Raw genomic sequence first — 12805 nt, 5'->3', positions numbered from 1 at the left:
ACAGTCTGGAGTGTTGATACCCATTATCCTCTGTGTTAACCCCCAGAGAATCTGAAAGGCTCCTTGTAATGTCTTTTCACACAAAGAATAACCTTCTATATCAGTCTGATCTCAGTCAGGTTAAACCAAAGAAACAGGCTAACCATTTAGAAAATTGTGAAAGAAATCTGTGAAAGGCTGGGAAGTTCTCTGTCTCAGGAGATACTCATGGTTAAGATCCACAAGAGCAGAAGGGGGTCACTGATTTACAGTATCATGCCTCTTCTTGCTCTCTGCTCAAGTGCTTGCAAACACTCCGTGTGCCTGTCTGTGTGAAAGACATTGGGATGGAGCCCTACTCAGTATAAAGCAAATGATCAGTGCTTCGGTATGAGTGAATTTGGAAAATTCAATTCCAGGCAAGGTCAAAAAGTGTCAGAAAATGCACATTTCAAGGCTTAGTGCACATTTCAAACTTAAATGTTTTGGAGCAAATCATAGTTCAGGTTGGGAAGAAATCTTCTTTTGTGGACAATTAATAGCTTAGCCCAATTCAGCTCTGTGTAGAGCGGAGGTCCAGGAACACAGAAGAGAGTTCATAAGTTGCACAAGAGTGAAGATCCAGATAAGTAGTGCTTTACTTGAATCAGGGCATCACCAGAGATGGCCACAGCTCTGATGTGACTTGCAAGGCCTGAATCTCTTTTCTCAGTTTACCCATGTGGCTCACTAATGGAAAAGATTCCAATCACCACAGGCAATTGGTGGACAATTTGCTGTACATCCCTGAGAAACCATGAGCTCCTGGTACTGCAGCATGAAACTATGAAAGAGCAATTTCTTTCATTTAAGTATTCAAATGGCAGTTACAGAATTGGTTGTTACATGTCTGACTACGTTTGGATTATCTTTAGGCTGTTTTTTACAGAATATATTAATCTAGCAACCCATCTCAAAACCTGCGCTATAAAGGAGCTAAAATGTCCCAGACTGCTGAGTGTGGGCATTGCTTGGAGTTTGTTCTTAGAGTGAAGCTTACCTTATAAATTTTTTTTAAAATCTGAAAGGAGTATTATGTTGTCTAAAATGAAGTCTCAAAAATTACAGTCCCTATATTAAATTACTGCAATACTATTAAAAGCTCAGTTCTAGAAAGTGGTGATTATTCTCTGAAGAAAAATAATTACTGTGAAAATGTAGGATAAAAATGAATTTTATGTCCCTCATTCCATTACTTATGCTCATTTAAATTATTTGGATTACATCTATTTTACATTGCTATTAAAGAGAACTGATACTAGATTGTAAGTTTTAGCAACAAGATGTGAAGTTCTAGTGGAGAAGACAGAGACCTCACTAGCAGTGGGCCTTGGTATGTCCTACTCCAGGCATGTTCTGAGTCATGGCACTCCTTGAATCTCTTTCCCCATTCACACATTCGGTCAGGCAGGTTAGCTGGCTGAAGATGGTGTGCTAGTGATTACAGTTTATTGCAGGATACTTTGCAGTTCATCACAGCCATAACAAGGATCCCAGAAACCTTGCAGCTGCTCTCAACACTGCCGCTGCCACTTTTGGTTATAGTGAGTGGAATACATGAGGACTAATGAAGAGAGAGCAACACAATCTGAACTTGGCTGGACACACACTATGTCCCATGCTAGGGTAAAGGAGAATGAAAAGCAGTTTCTATTGTTTGAGGGACAATGAGCATAAAACACACTATAAATTACAGCTGTGCTGCCTATGACAAAATATGGTGCAGTGTTTTATTATCCTATTACAAAAAACATTATTCAATAACAGGTATTTAAGACAGAGGTAGTTATATTTAAGACAGAGGTAGTTACAATTCACACTTAGGACAATATTTTGAGCAAGAGAAGATAGGAGTCTCAGAAACTGAGCTGGAAATAGTAGCAAAGATGAGAGGAATTCTTAAGCTGTTTCTGAATTCCAGAAAGAAAGTAGATCTGTTGCCAGTAAGGAAAAAGAAGAGATGACCAGTGTTACTTAACTGACATGGTATGGCAACTTCTCATATTCTGGTGCAGGAGTTGTAAAAGTCCTTGCAACAAAATGCTGAAGCTCCTTCCCTAAACTTGGGCATGCTATGAATTTTTCAGAAGTCACATTGGTGGCTTAGGTCCCCAGAGAGTGTTCCCTTTGCAGGGAGATAGATCAAAATTGTGCAGGAGATACAAGGCTAGGTGGCTGCAGTGTGGGAACATGGAGACTGATATGAAGTGCAAAAGAGAAGGAATGAGTGGAGTGGGTGAGAAGTTGGGTGCCAGTGTAAGCAAATGCCATTCCTGCTGCTGATTGGTCAGCCAGGTGCTCTCAAGTTCAATGCTCTTGGGGAGGTGCTGCTTTAAATGCCAAAAATTTAGGTATATTTCATCATAGTGCTGTATAAAGACAGAGTGAATCTGCCATCAGTCAAGGGGTGAGAGACAGGCTCCAGCCGCATGCTTTGGACCAGTCTCTTCACGGCTCAGGTAGCAGCAGGCTGTGGGATGCTCCTGTAGGGAAAAACTGCTCTTCAGAAGACTGTAGCGCTGCACTTTTAGCAAGAGCTGTAGAGCAAATGACCTGATTATTCTTTTGCTGATACATGCATTTTTTACTTTGTTCTCTTAATTATTTCCTTATCTGTGACAACTGGGGATAAACTGGCCAAAGGGCAGATAGCTCAGCTTCACAGCTGAGGGCTTTTTATGGCTGTGACTGCTGTTTTGTAGAGAGGGGGATGAATCTCTGTGTCCTGCATTGAAACTGTGATGCCCATCTTGTGCTTTTTTTCCTTGGACAATAATTGAAAATATGCCATGAAATCACCCGAAGTCTTGAGACTGAGCATATGGGCATTGATGTAAGATATCTGTAAGTGTTTCAGTGAAGCAAGGCTTTAGACAAGACAGTGTATTTTGTTGCAGTCACTGAAAGTTATTTCAGTTCCTTCCTTATGAGAGATAGCAACAGCCTGCTCTGTGGTGTCCCTGTTAGCTGCAGCTGCACCACTCCTGTCACTAAGGGGAGTGTTTAATGTTCCAGATCTGATTTTCCCAAGGTAATGTTCAGTACTGCTGGTACTGTAACTGGGTGGATGATAATGGACTTTATTGACATGTTATTAATAGTGTGCGCATCTTTCTGATGCACCATGTTTTCCAATATGCTGCATGGTAACAACTTAGTTTTCTGAAATATTGTTTAAAAACTTACCTCTAGCACCAAATGAGCTAATTCAGGGGGATTCTTTAATTGGTCATTAATGAAGTGTTTAGTGATAAAAAGTAAAGGCTGTCTGCCACACAGTTTTAGCATGCTTCTCTTAATAGTCCATTAGACCATACTTTATACTGTCTTACCACATATATCCTTTTAGTTCAGGAATAAGTGGATATAAATTAGATCTTTATGACTCTTAGAACTCCAAACCAATTATCTTCTTATCCAACATATGGTAGCTATAAGGCTGATAAATCAGATTAATCTGTTTGGATTTTGTTTCACTTAAAAAATAAAGGTCCCATAACAGGTATGCATAAAGCAATTGTAGAGTGTAGGAGCTGTGACACACATTCTGCCTTTCTTACCAACAGAGCTACAGGCTACTGAGTTTACCATAATGCCAATCTGTTGTGTCCCGGATGAGAGGAGGGAGCTCAAGTGCCAGAGTATGTAGAACTAATCCGTTCTAGGGATTATCTCCTCTGAGAGAGACCAATCCCAGGTTATTCTTCTCCTATTTTCCCACAACCTCATGTTATTTATCTCCTGTTTTGCAGGTTTGTGCTATGAGACAATCATCAGATTGCCTGCATTGTAGGTGCGTGGAGTGCTGGGACATTTTTTGTGAGTAGGGCAGACATAAGATGGGGCTGTAAAAGTGTTATGCAGACTGTGGGATCTGAAAAAATCAGGGTGCAGTTTTGTCCTGAGGGGTGCTCTGCAAGGTGCTATCTTTGTATCATGCTTCTTCCCATGTGAGGCTATGATTTCTGAGTCCTCTGATTGTCTACTTGTCACTCAGAGAAGGCTTTTAGGATTTAGTTAGGTTGAAATATAGACTGAGAGTCTTAAAATGGACATGTTGGAGTAGAAATGCTGTAGAAGTGGCCATTCCGTTACTGTTGTAAGGCTCCGATATCCTTTTTCTCTCCATTTGCTGGAATTGTTGAAATAAGTACCTGCTGCAGAAAACAACCCAGCCCTCAACTTCACTTTCATGGACTACTCAAGGTATGTCTGTTTGATATTTTTCATAGAGATTAATTCCTCTCTCTGCTGTCAAAGTGAAATGATGGCACTTGATTGCTGAAAGACACAGAGTGACAAATTTAATGTCTGATGGCTTTTATTTGAAGGACAGCTCTCTTGAAAGTGGCACTGCTCAGCAGGGTTAATTTAGAGTGGCTTTTTCTCACAGATTGATGTAACTCTTGTAGTATGTTTGTGCTGCAGCTGTTGCTGATGTTGTGGAAGAGCTTCCAATTCCCAGGCAGAAACCAGGGAGTGGGACAGCTTTTCTGGAGACTCTGTACATGCACTATGGTCCATGACTCTCTGGTGTGGTACCAGACTCAGGAAATCACTGATTATATATCACAGCTATAACACAAAATAAAAATGTTAGGGGATTGGTCATCAGCTGCAGTCTTCTGCATTATTATTCTGTATCTCCCCTGCACAGAATAGCTTCTGAGCCAAAGAGAATACTGACACAGTAAGGAAAGAATATAGTGAGGCTGAAACTGGACTTAAACAAAATTCTGTGCTTCAAAGCACTCTTTGCTTTTTAGAAATAATAAATACATTTTTACCATCTCTACTATAGCTAAAAAAATAAGCAGTATTTGGAAGACTCTCCATTTATGCCCTGGTTACACACTCCTCTGTCAGTTGCTACTGTTGATTTCTAATTCAATCCTGTAGTATGCTACAGTTAGTGACGTTGAAATGCTCTATTAATATTAATTAGGTGTTCTAATAAATTAGCCTGATTGTTCAAAATATTTACTATCTTTATTGTGCCTGTTTAAACACCTCTTACAGAGACATAGATATACCCTTGAATGAATCCTTAGCCATAAGCAAGCTAGATGTTATCTCTATTCTACATAGATGGGTTTTTTCCTGTCAGTCTTGAAATCCTTTACAGACACTTCATTTTCAATGAAAAATTAAAAGTTATATAGTTATTTTTGTTTAGAGTATAAAAATGCCAATATAAGATGTAAAAATCCTGATGCAATGATAGTAAATATTTTCAGAATTGCAATGCTGATGGTTACACAACACTTAAATTTAAAAGATCACCAGTCTGAAATATAAAGGACAGCATCATTGAAGTGCCATGATAGCGCTGGAAGTCTTCAGATGCTTCAGAAGTTTAGGGAGTGGGTGATATAATTAAAATAATCACTGTTTTCTCTCACAATTTAAGATTTTTTCCCTCTATCCTGTTTGTTTTGGTTTTTTATTTTTTAATAATGTAAAATTCTAGAGACTTGTTTGATATAAATGCAGTAATGGCTTTTAGAGTTCATGGTGAGACTTGATCACATTTCAAACCTATTTTCTTTGTAGACTTTTGTTATTTCTGTGACAATCTGTGACAATACAACTTATTGATTAGGTTTATGCAGTGTTTGTAATTATGTCTTTGTCCTGGCAGGAAGGTGGCTTTTACATTTCTTGCTACTGTATTTCACTCTGAGTAAATGTCTGTCTTGGATGTATCTATCTATTTAGAAAATCTGACACCTTGGTATGAGGTGTAATAGCAAAGAAATTCTCTAGTGTGCAATCCCAAAATCTTCCTTTCTGAAATCCCCTTCAAAGAAACACAATTTTTAGCATTTTTTTGTATAACACTTCTCATTGCTAAATTGGTAAATTACAGAAAATCTGCCTTAATTTTTCTTTATGTCTTGTCATTTCACAATATGTTCCAACCATAGTACCAGCTACACCTAGTCAATATGTTTGACTTCTTTGATAGCACTATAAAGCAGGGATTTTAGTTTAACTGCAAATCTCTGTACATTTATGATGTCATAGTAAGAATAATTATCACATGTGTAGTATTCTATTAACTTTTTTACCTTAAAGATTTCACAAATATTTTCCTATACAATCGTATTTTTTATACATGCCCTAATAATTGCCCTTAAATATTACACCAGAAGGAGCAGCTTCAGGGCAGAGAAGGAATAATTTCTTTTTTGTATTTGGACACAGGTCTTGTTGCACACTGAAGAATCACTTCTGTTGAGAAGCACTTTGGTGTTGTGAAGTCAATAAATATACCTTTCACACTGAACTTAACAATTTCCAGCAATGTGAATACAATTAAAAGAAAATTTAAAAGAAGAAAAAGAAGCACGTAAAGTTTTAAAATATCAGAGAACTTATTATCTGTGTACCAGATAAGACACAAAATCACCAAAATACCAGGAGGGCAATTTGAAATGAGAAGGCTGGTTAGGAACTGGATTGTAATTTGGGCAATAAACCCTGTTTATGATAGTCTTCCAGTCATTAACTGTGTCTTTTGCCAGAGGAAACTGGGACTATTAACTTCCTCTGACTGAACCAGAGGCAGAAAGCAATAATTTCTTTTACAAGCAGAAGGAAAGGTTCTGCTCAATAAAAAGCAATTAAACATTTCCTATAAAAAAGAATGCTCAGGAGACCTCATGCCACTGTCAATGTGGCTCTCAAAAGCTTTCCTTTGGCTCTTTGAAAGATGTTCCATGCTATTTGTGTATTTATTACATCTCTGCAATTACAAACTTGACCGAAGACAAATTTTGTTGAAGTGAATGATTCCACTGAATGACTAAGGATCTAATGAATTTCTTTCTCATCCCAAGGAGGTAATCTTTGATCTGTTTTCAGAGATGAGAACTAAAGAGATATTCCTGTATGCTTATCTCGCTTTGAACAACTAGAGATGACTTTTTAATTATTCAGATAATTTCTTTCTGCCTCTTTAATTAATTTTGAACTTTTTTCCTCAGTAGGATATTTGTTGCTTTACTATCTTGAATCAGTTACTTGTTCAGGAAATTAGACTGTATCATTATATGCTGTATAAAGAAATATTTTCTTTCCATCTCCTTAGGCTACAAAATTATTCTGGAGCTATTATTTCTGTTAAAAGATTTTAATCCTGTGATCCTTGTCTAGATCACAGCATTCTGTGTACCACAAAAAGAAGAAAAAGAGCAGTTCTTTTTGCATGGAGTTCAGAACTGAACAGTAGTGAAAGATGTAAAAATAGCAGACATGGCTTCTAGCTGTAAGAGGAGTTGCCTGGGAAGAGAATGACTTCATTTTCATAATATACTGGTATAATTTAGCTGTATGAGTAATTTCCTCACAAGGAAAAGGGTAATAAATTATTGCCAATTACTCCTTCAATTCATCATTATCAACATATAACAGTCATATCACTTTAGCAGTTCGTAAAAATGTGGTATTTCATGGGGTTTTATTAGTATCTGGATTGCTGTACAAAACGGCTTTCAGAGGAGAGAGTCTGCATCATTACACTGCTCCCATCCATCACCAGCTGGCTATCAAAGGATACAGGAGTAAAGCAAACAATGAAAATTACTGCCCACATGCTGGTCCTCTTTCCACCAAGGCGTCTGCAGTAATTGAAACCTTGGCTGGTCTAACTGCAGCTGAATTTGTGCAACATCTATTGCCAAACAAAGCACTCATATTACTGCTTATTTCAAAGCTAATTTTCAGTAATGTTACTACTCAAGACTATTATTGAGTGATGGATTAAGTACGTCAACACTTAAGCAAAATCATCTCCGAAGGCCAAAGAAAAACCTACTTGACTCAACATTTTGTCTAAGATCATTCTATCACATTGCATTAGAAGAGGTGTGTGACAGAAGCACAGGAGCTCTTCTTCACCCCATCAGTATCTGTGTTCTTGTGACCTACTTAGTGTTCACCCTCTCGGGATGGGTTACAAATCCAATTTACACATTATTGTGGTTGTGTTTACCTTCTGAATTGTAGAAAATGGAAAAGGGGGAAAGCAAAGATTCAGGGAGACAAAATATATTTAAATGCAGGTATGCTATAGAAGATAAGTGCTGAAAAATCTCTGTGAACAGGACTTACTCTAGCTCTACTACACTGCCTTTCTCTTCAGCTAGGTGAGAAAAGGTTATAGTGAGAAACATTTCAATGTACTCTCTATTCCCCTATTGGAGGGATTTTCAAAGCCATAAAACTAACAACTATTTCATTTCTCCTTGAAACAGGAATGGTGATAACATACCAGGGTGATGGGTTACAACTTCAGAGAGATGTGTACCGTTCTGTAGAAGTCAGTGAAGGTAGAGGTTTATAGAAAATCAGATCACAGATTGCTGAATAAGAGAGAATTCCAGTGACTGAAAAAAATAGAAGGATTTGAAAACTGCTAATATTTTCTGGAAGACCAACTGAGAGTTAGACACAGGGGAAAAATTTTGACTTCTCCTTTGGGTCAAAAATGTAAGCATGAGGTAGCATTTTAGAGTACAATCCCCAAAAGGTTTGCAATGATTTAATGTATGCTAAGTAATTCACAATAATAACAAGAGTGTGCAAGTTTTAGATAATTATTGGCTATGTTATAGCAAATTATTTACAGTCTGGTGGTTAAAATAAAAGATTCTTTGCCTAAAGACCTTTTTGTTCAGTTCCTTCTTATTTTACCAAACCAAACCAAGAATTATCTAGAAGTTTTTTGTCATCTCATGGGCAGTCAAGAAGTGGGAACAGAAATGATAACAAATATATCCAAGCTTGACAAAAGGGCTACAAAAGTAATTTTAATTTTAAAAGGTATTTTTTAATGCTTTAAATACTTTTAAAATTGGATCATCAGCCTCAGTTTATTGGAAAGGAATCTACTAGGCTCGACTTTGAGGTGCATGAGTGTGGCTAAAGCAGATATGAGTAAAAGGTTTGGCCTAAGGTCTTCATTCTTCTTTTGGAAAGAGATAGACACATAGCAGCAAAGAGAAATGGAAGACTAAAAGCCATTGCTGATGGAATAGATTTACAGCAAGTAAGAGACAAGTAACTAGACAGGTGTCATGTTGTGGGTTTATCCGACACTTCCAATAGATTGAAATTATGGCTTTTCTTAAACATCTTTTTACACCAAATACATGGACAGTAGTTGTTCATGTGTATCATCTTTTTTTTTTTTTTTTTTTTTTAAATATTTGGAGCATTCTTCTACAAATTTCTAAAGGTTTGTATGAAACGGTGTTTATTATTTGGAAACTCTTTTCCTACTGCCCTGGAGGTTCAAATATTCAAATATCAGATGCAGTGCCTTCCAAATAATGTGATTTGACTTGGGAACTTGTTCTCTTACAGCAAAAGAGAAAGACTCTGCTCTATAGATTCTCTTAGAAAGGGGAACACATTCAGCACTAGAAAATATAAAAATACAGCAACAAACTACATACATACTAGTTCATACATACTGATTTCACAAAGACAGCTGTCCTGGCTGTTGAAAATATGAGAAAAAGGAAAATAAAGGGGAAATAAAGGAAAAATCAATGGGTAGATTTTATATGACATGTTTAAGGGTCTTTCCCATGTAGCAGTATATTTATTTTAAAGCAGTCTCACACTACTTAATGAGTGAAGCATAGATGTGTGTGTGCATCAAAAATGTATGATATATCCACCTTAGCTCCATATAATCCCTTTGGAAATAAAAACAAGCAACTTTACTTAGATATTGCAGAATTTAATAATTGATTAGTTTAAGATTTAATGATATGTTTCATCTATGCATTAATCATTTCTCCCCCTTCTGATGTTAATGCTTTTGAAAGTCATTGCTTGATGACACCATGTAAATTCAGCAGTCTGACAGTTAAAAGAAAGGTTTAGAGGTCTTGGACAAGTTTTTGAAAATTAGTATATTGCAAGTACCAAGAAATTTTGGTGCAGTATCTTAGCAGGGGGGAAAATAATCAATCATAAATTGCAAAGGGATGAATTTATTTTGTTAAGTTGTTTGCCATTTTTTCTGACCTGTTTTTATCAGATGTGAATTTGCCTTTATCTGTGAAGTATTTACTTCATCTGAGAAATATTAACTTCTCAGATGAAAGTGGCTTTACATATGACTTGAGTTAAAAAAGAATTATTTTAAAGCAGTGACTGTAAATATTTGAAAGAGATCTTTGTTTCTGTCAAAGTCATGTTAATAACAGTCTGAACACAGGAGGGAGACAAAGACTTGGTTAAGATAGATGCAGAAATGTGTTTAAAAGCTAAACTTTGGGAAAAAAATGGGTAGAGTGATTTACAAGTAGTGTGTTTGATTTAAAATAATATTTTTATCATATATCATATTGCTTTCTAAATTGCCCCCTAACATTATTTGTTGAGAAATAGTTCACCCTACATCTTTTTCCTTTATTAATTGCTTCAAATGTGATAATTTCTTAGCCTATTTCTGGAACTGATATCATGGATAGACTTCCCTTGTCTCTGCCTACAGCTGACATTGAGGTATGTTTGCCAATAGAAAAATTACATTGAATCACATAAAAGTTATATTTCCCCTGCAGATTGTGCCACTAATATTTGAAGGAAGACGCACTTATTTTTTTTTAAATGAGCACCATTTGCCATGAGCATGTAGTGTTTGCAGTGCTTTCTTTTGTTTGAGAACGCTTAGCAAAGAGCTGATATGATAAAGATTTTCAAAGCAGTTGTCTTTTAAAGCCTCTTGGCATAAAACAATTAGCCAGCCATGACTGCACAACTTTTACAGTCTTCTGTAGTTTGCAGCGAGAGCAGAGCTGAGGAATGTTGGATGTTTGGTACCTGGGAAAGCTAAGCCCTCTTTCCCTGCAGCAGAAGCACAACAACATGCCTGGCTTTGCCAGTGTGAGCTAGCCATATCTCTGAAGAAGCCCATCCTGAATTTATTTTCCTCGTTTCGTACACACGAGGTCTGTCTGCTGAGATTGAAGGTCAGCTCATTTTTCTGATTGCTTCTATGGTTTCCTACTTGCTGAGAGTTGAACTGAGACTTCTTACACTGCGCAACCAAGAGTTACAGGATGGACTTTTCATTGCAGCAATATAGTAAAGAAAACAAAACTGACTGGCAGTGAATCCTATCAATTGACTTAGAGATGGTGGAAAAGAGCTGGATATGATAAGTCAAAAAAGTGATAATGTGGACAAACTTCTGAATGGTAGGAGTTGTTTTCTATGTGGGCTTTACCAAGTTGGTTACCCCCCCGCCTTGTAATACTGCTTTTGTGCTTTACATCTGCTTATGGCATTTTAAAATGATAACACTAATTCATCTTTACATTTTGGTATAGTAAAATTGTGTAAAAATAATTCCAAGGACTTCAAGGTAAAATTAAATTCAGGGGGTGATGATTTGGGTAGATTCGTCAGTAGCACTCCGTACTCTAGATACCAGTTCAGTTCTGGATGATTTTACATCCTTCTTTCAGATCCATAATCACCCACCCTGTTTTGTCTTGTTATTAATTGTAACCAGGAAATCAACATTTCCAAACTGAATCAAAGAGCTGTCTTACTTCTACACATGAAAGCAATTCATAGTGACAAGAAATATACAGAAATAAAGTAAAGGACTACTCTACTGGACAATTAAAACCTCTTGAAACGTGGCTAACTTCTATGCTATTGAAAAGAAAATGCAAGCCAGATGTTTAGTGTAAGTCTGTGGCTGAGTTTGGACTACACAAATGCAGCATCTCTGTGACTATTAGATCAACAAAACAAACTAAAATTAAATTTTTTTTAGTGCAGAGAAATTCACTGTACTCTAGCAGAATCATAGGATTATAAAATCATAGAGTCATTGAATGGTTTGGCCTGGAAGGGACATGAAGATAATTTTTTTCCAACCCTCCTGTCATGAGCAAGACTGGTCAGAGGCCCATTCAAGATCCGGAATACTTCCAGGGGTGGGGAATCCGCAGCTGGGTAAGAGAGGCAGCATCGGGAATTGTTCCTTAAACAAGAACAATATTGATTGTAAATTGATGGTGGATCTGTTGGAGATATTTATTATTATTATTATTATTTATTTATTTACTGTTGCTGAAACAGTGCATAACCAGAGCCCATACCTTTAACATATACAGCAAAATGAGCTCTCAAGCAGTCTGGGAATAGCTACTTGGGGTAAGTGGCAGAGCCAGTACTACTCTCTCTACAGTCCATTTTCTAAAATGAAGCAACTGCTATGTCAGTTCTGCATTAGATCTTTGCTGGCAATAGTGATTAGCATAGCACAATCTGCTGGAATTTTAGACAGCTGAGTTCTGTGCATCTAAAAATCTTAGCCATAAACAGGCAGGCAGAACTACAAGAAAACCATTGCACCAGTGAGAAATTTTAAGAAAAGGTAACTGTAGACAGTTCCCACCTGCCTTCCTGCCTACATGAGATGATGATGCTGAGCTCTGCTGAGCTCTAGCTAAGACAACACTTAAGAAATGCTAAAAAACTCACTTTGGGTAACATAAGCACTTCAGTTTCTCCCTTTTATGATGTTTAGGTTTCCTTTTCTTGTCTGTAACAGTATCTTTAGTGCCTTGTGGCAGCATGCTTCCTGCGTGGCTGGGGCACCCTGCCTGCCTGCGGTCCATGCGGATGACTCAAGTGAGTACTGGAGGTATCTGCCTAGTCTGGAATTTTGCTTCATAGAAAGGGGAACGAAAGGAATAGTCAGTGAATGGATATCACACTGAGGATGAGTGTTACTGATTGTCAAGATCAC

This window comes from Melozone crissalis, unplaced genomic scaffold, assembly GCF_028551555.1.
Source record: "Melozone crissalis strain CALT ecotype California unplaced genomic scaffold, PUWL_Pcris_2 ptg000005l_1, whole genome shotgun sequence".
NCBI lineage: Eukaryota > Metazoa > Chordata > Aves > Passeriformes > Passerellidae > Melozone > Melozone crissalis.
The sequence above is the reverse complement of the archived record's forward strand: the minus strand, read 5'-3'. Positions refer to the sequence as shown.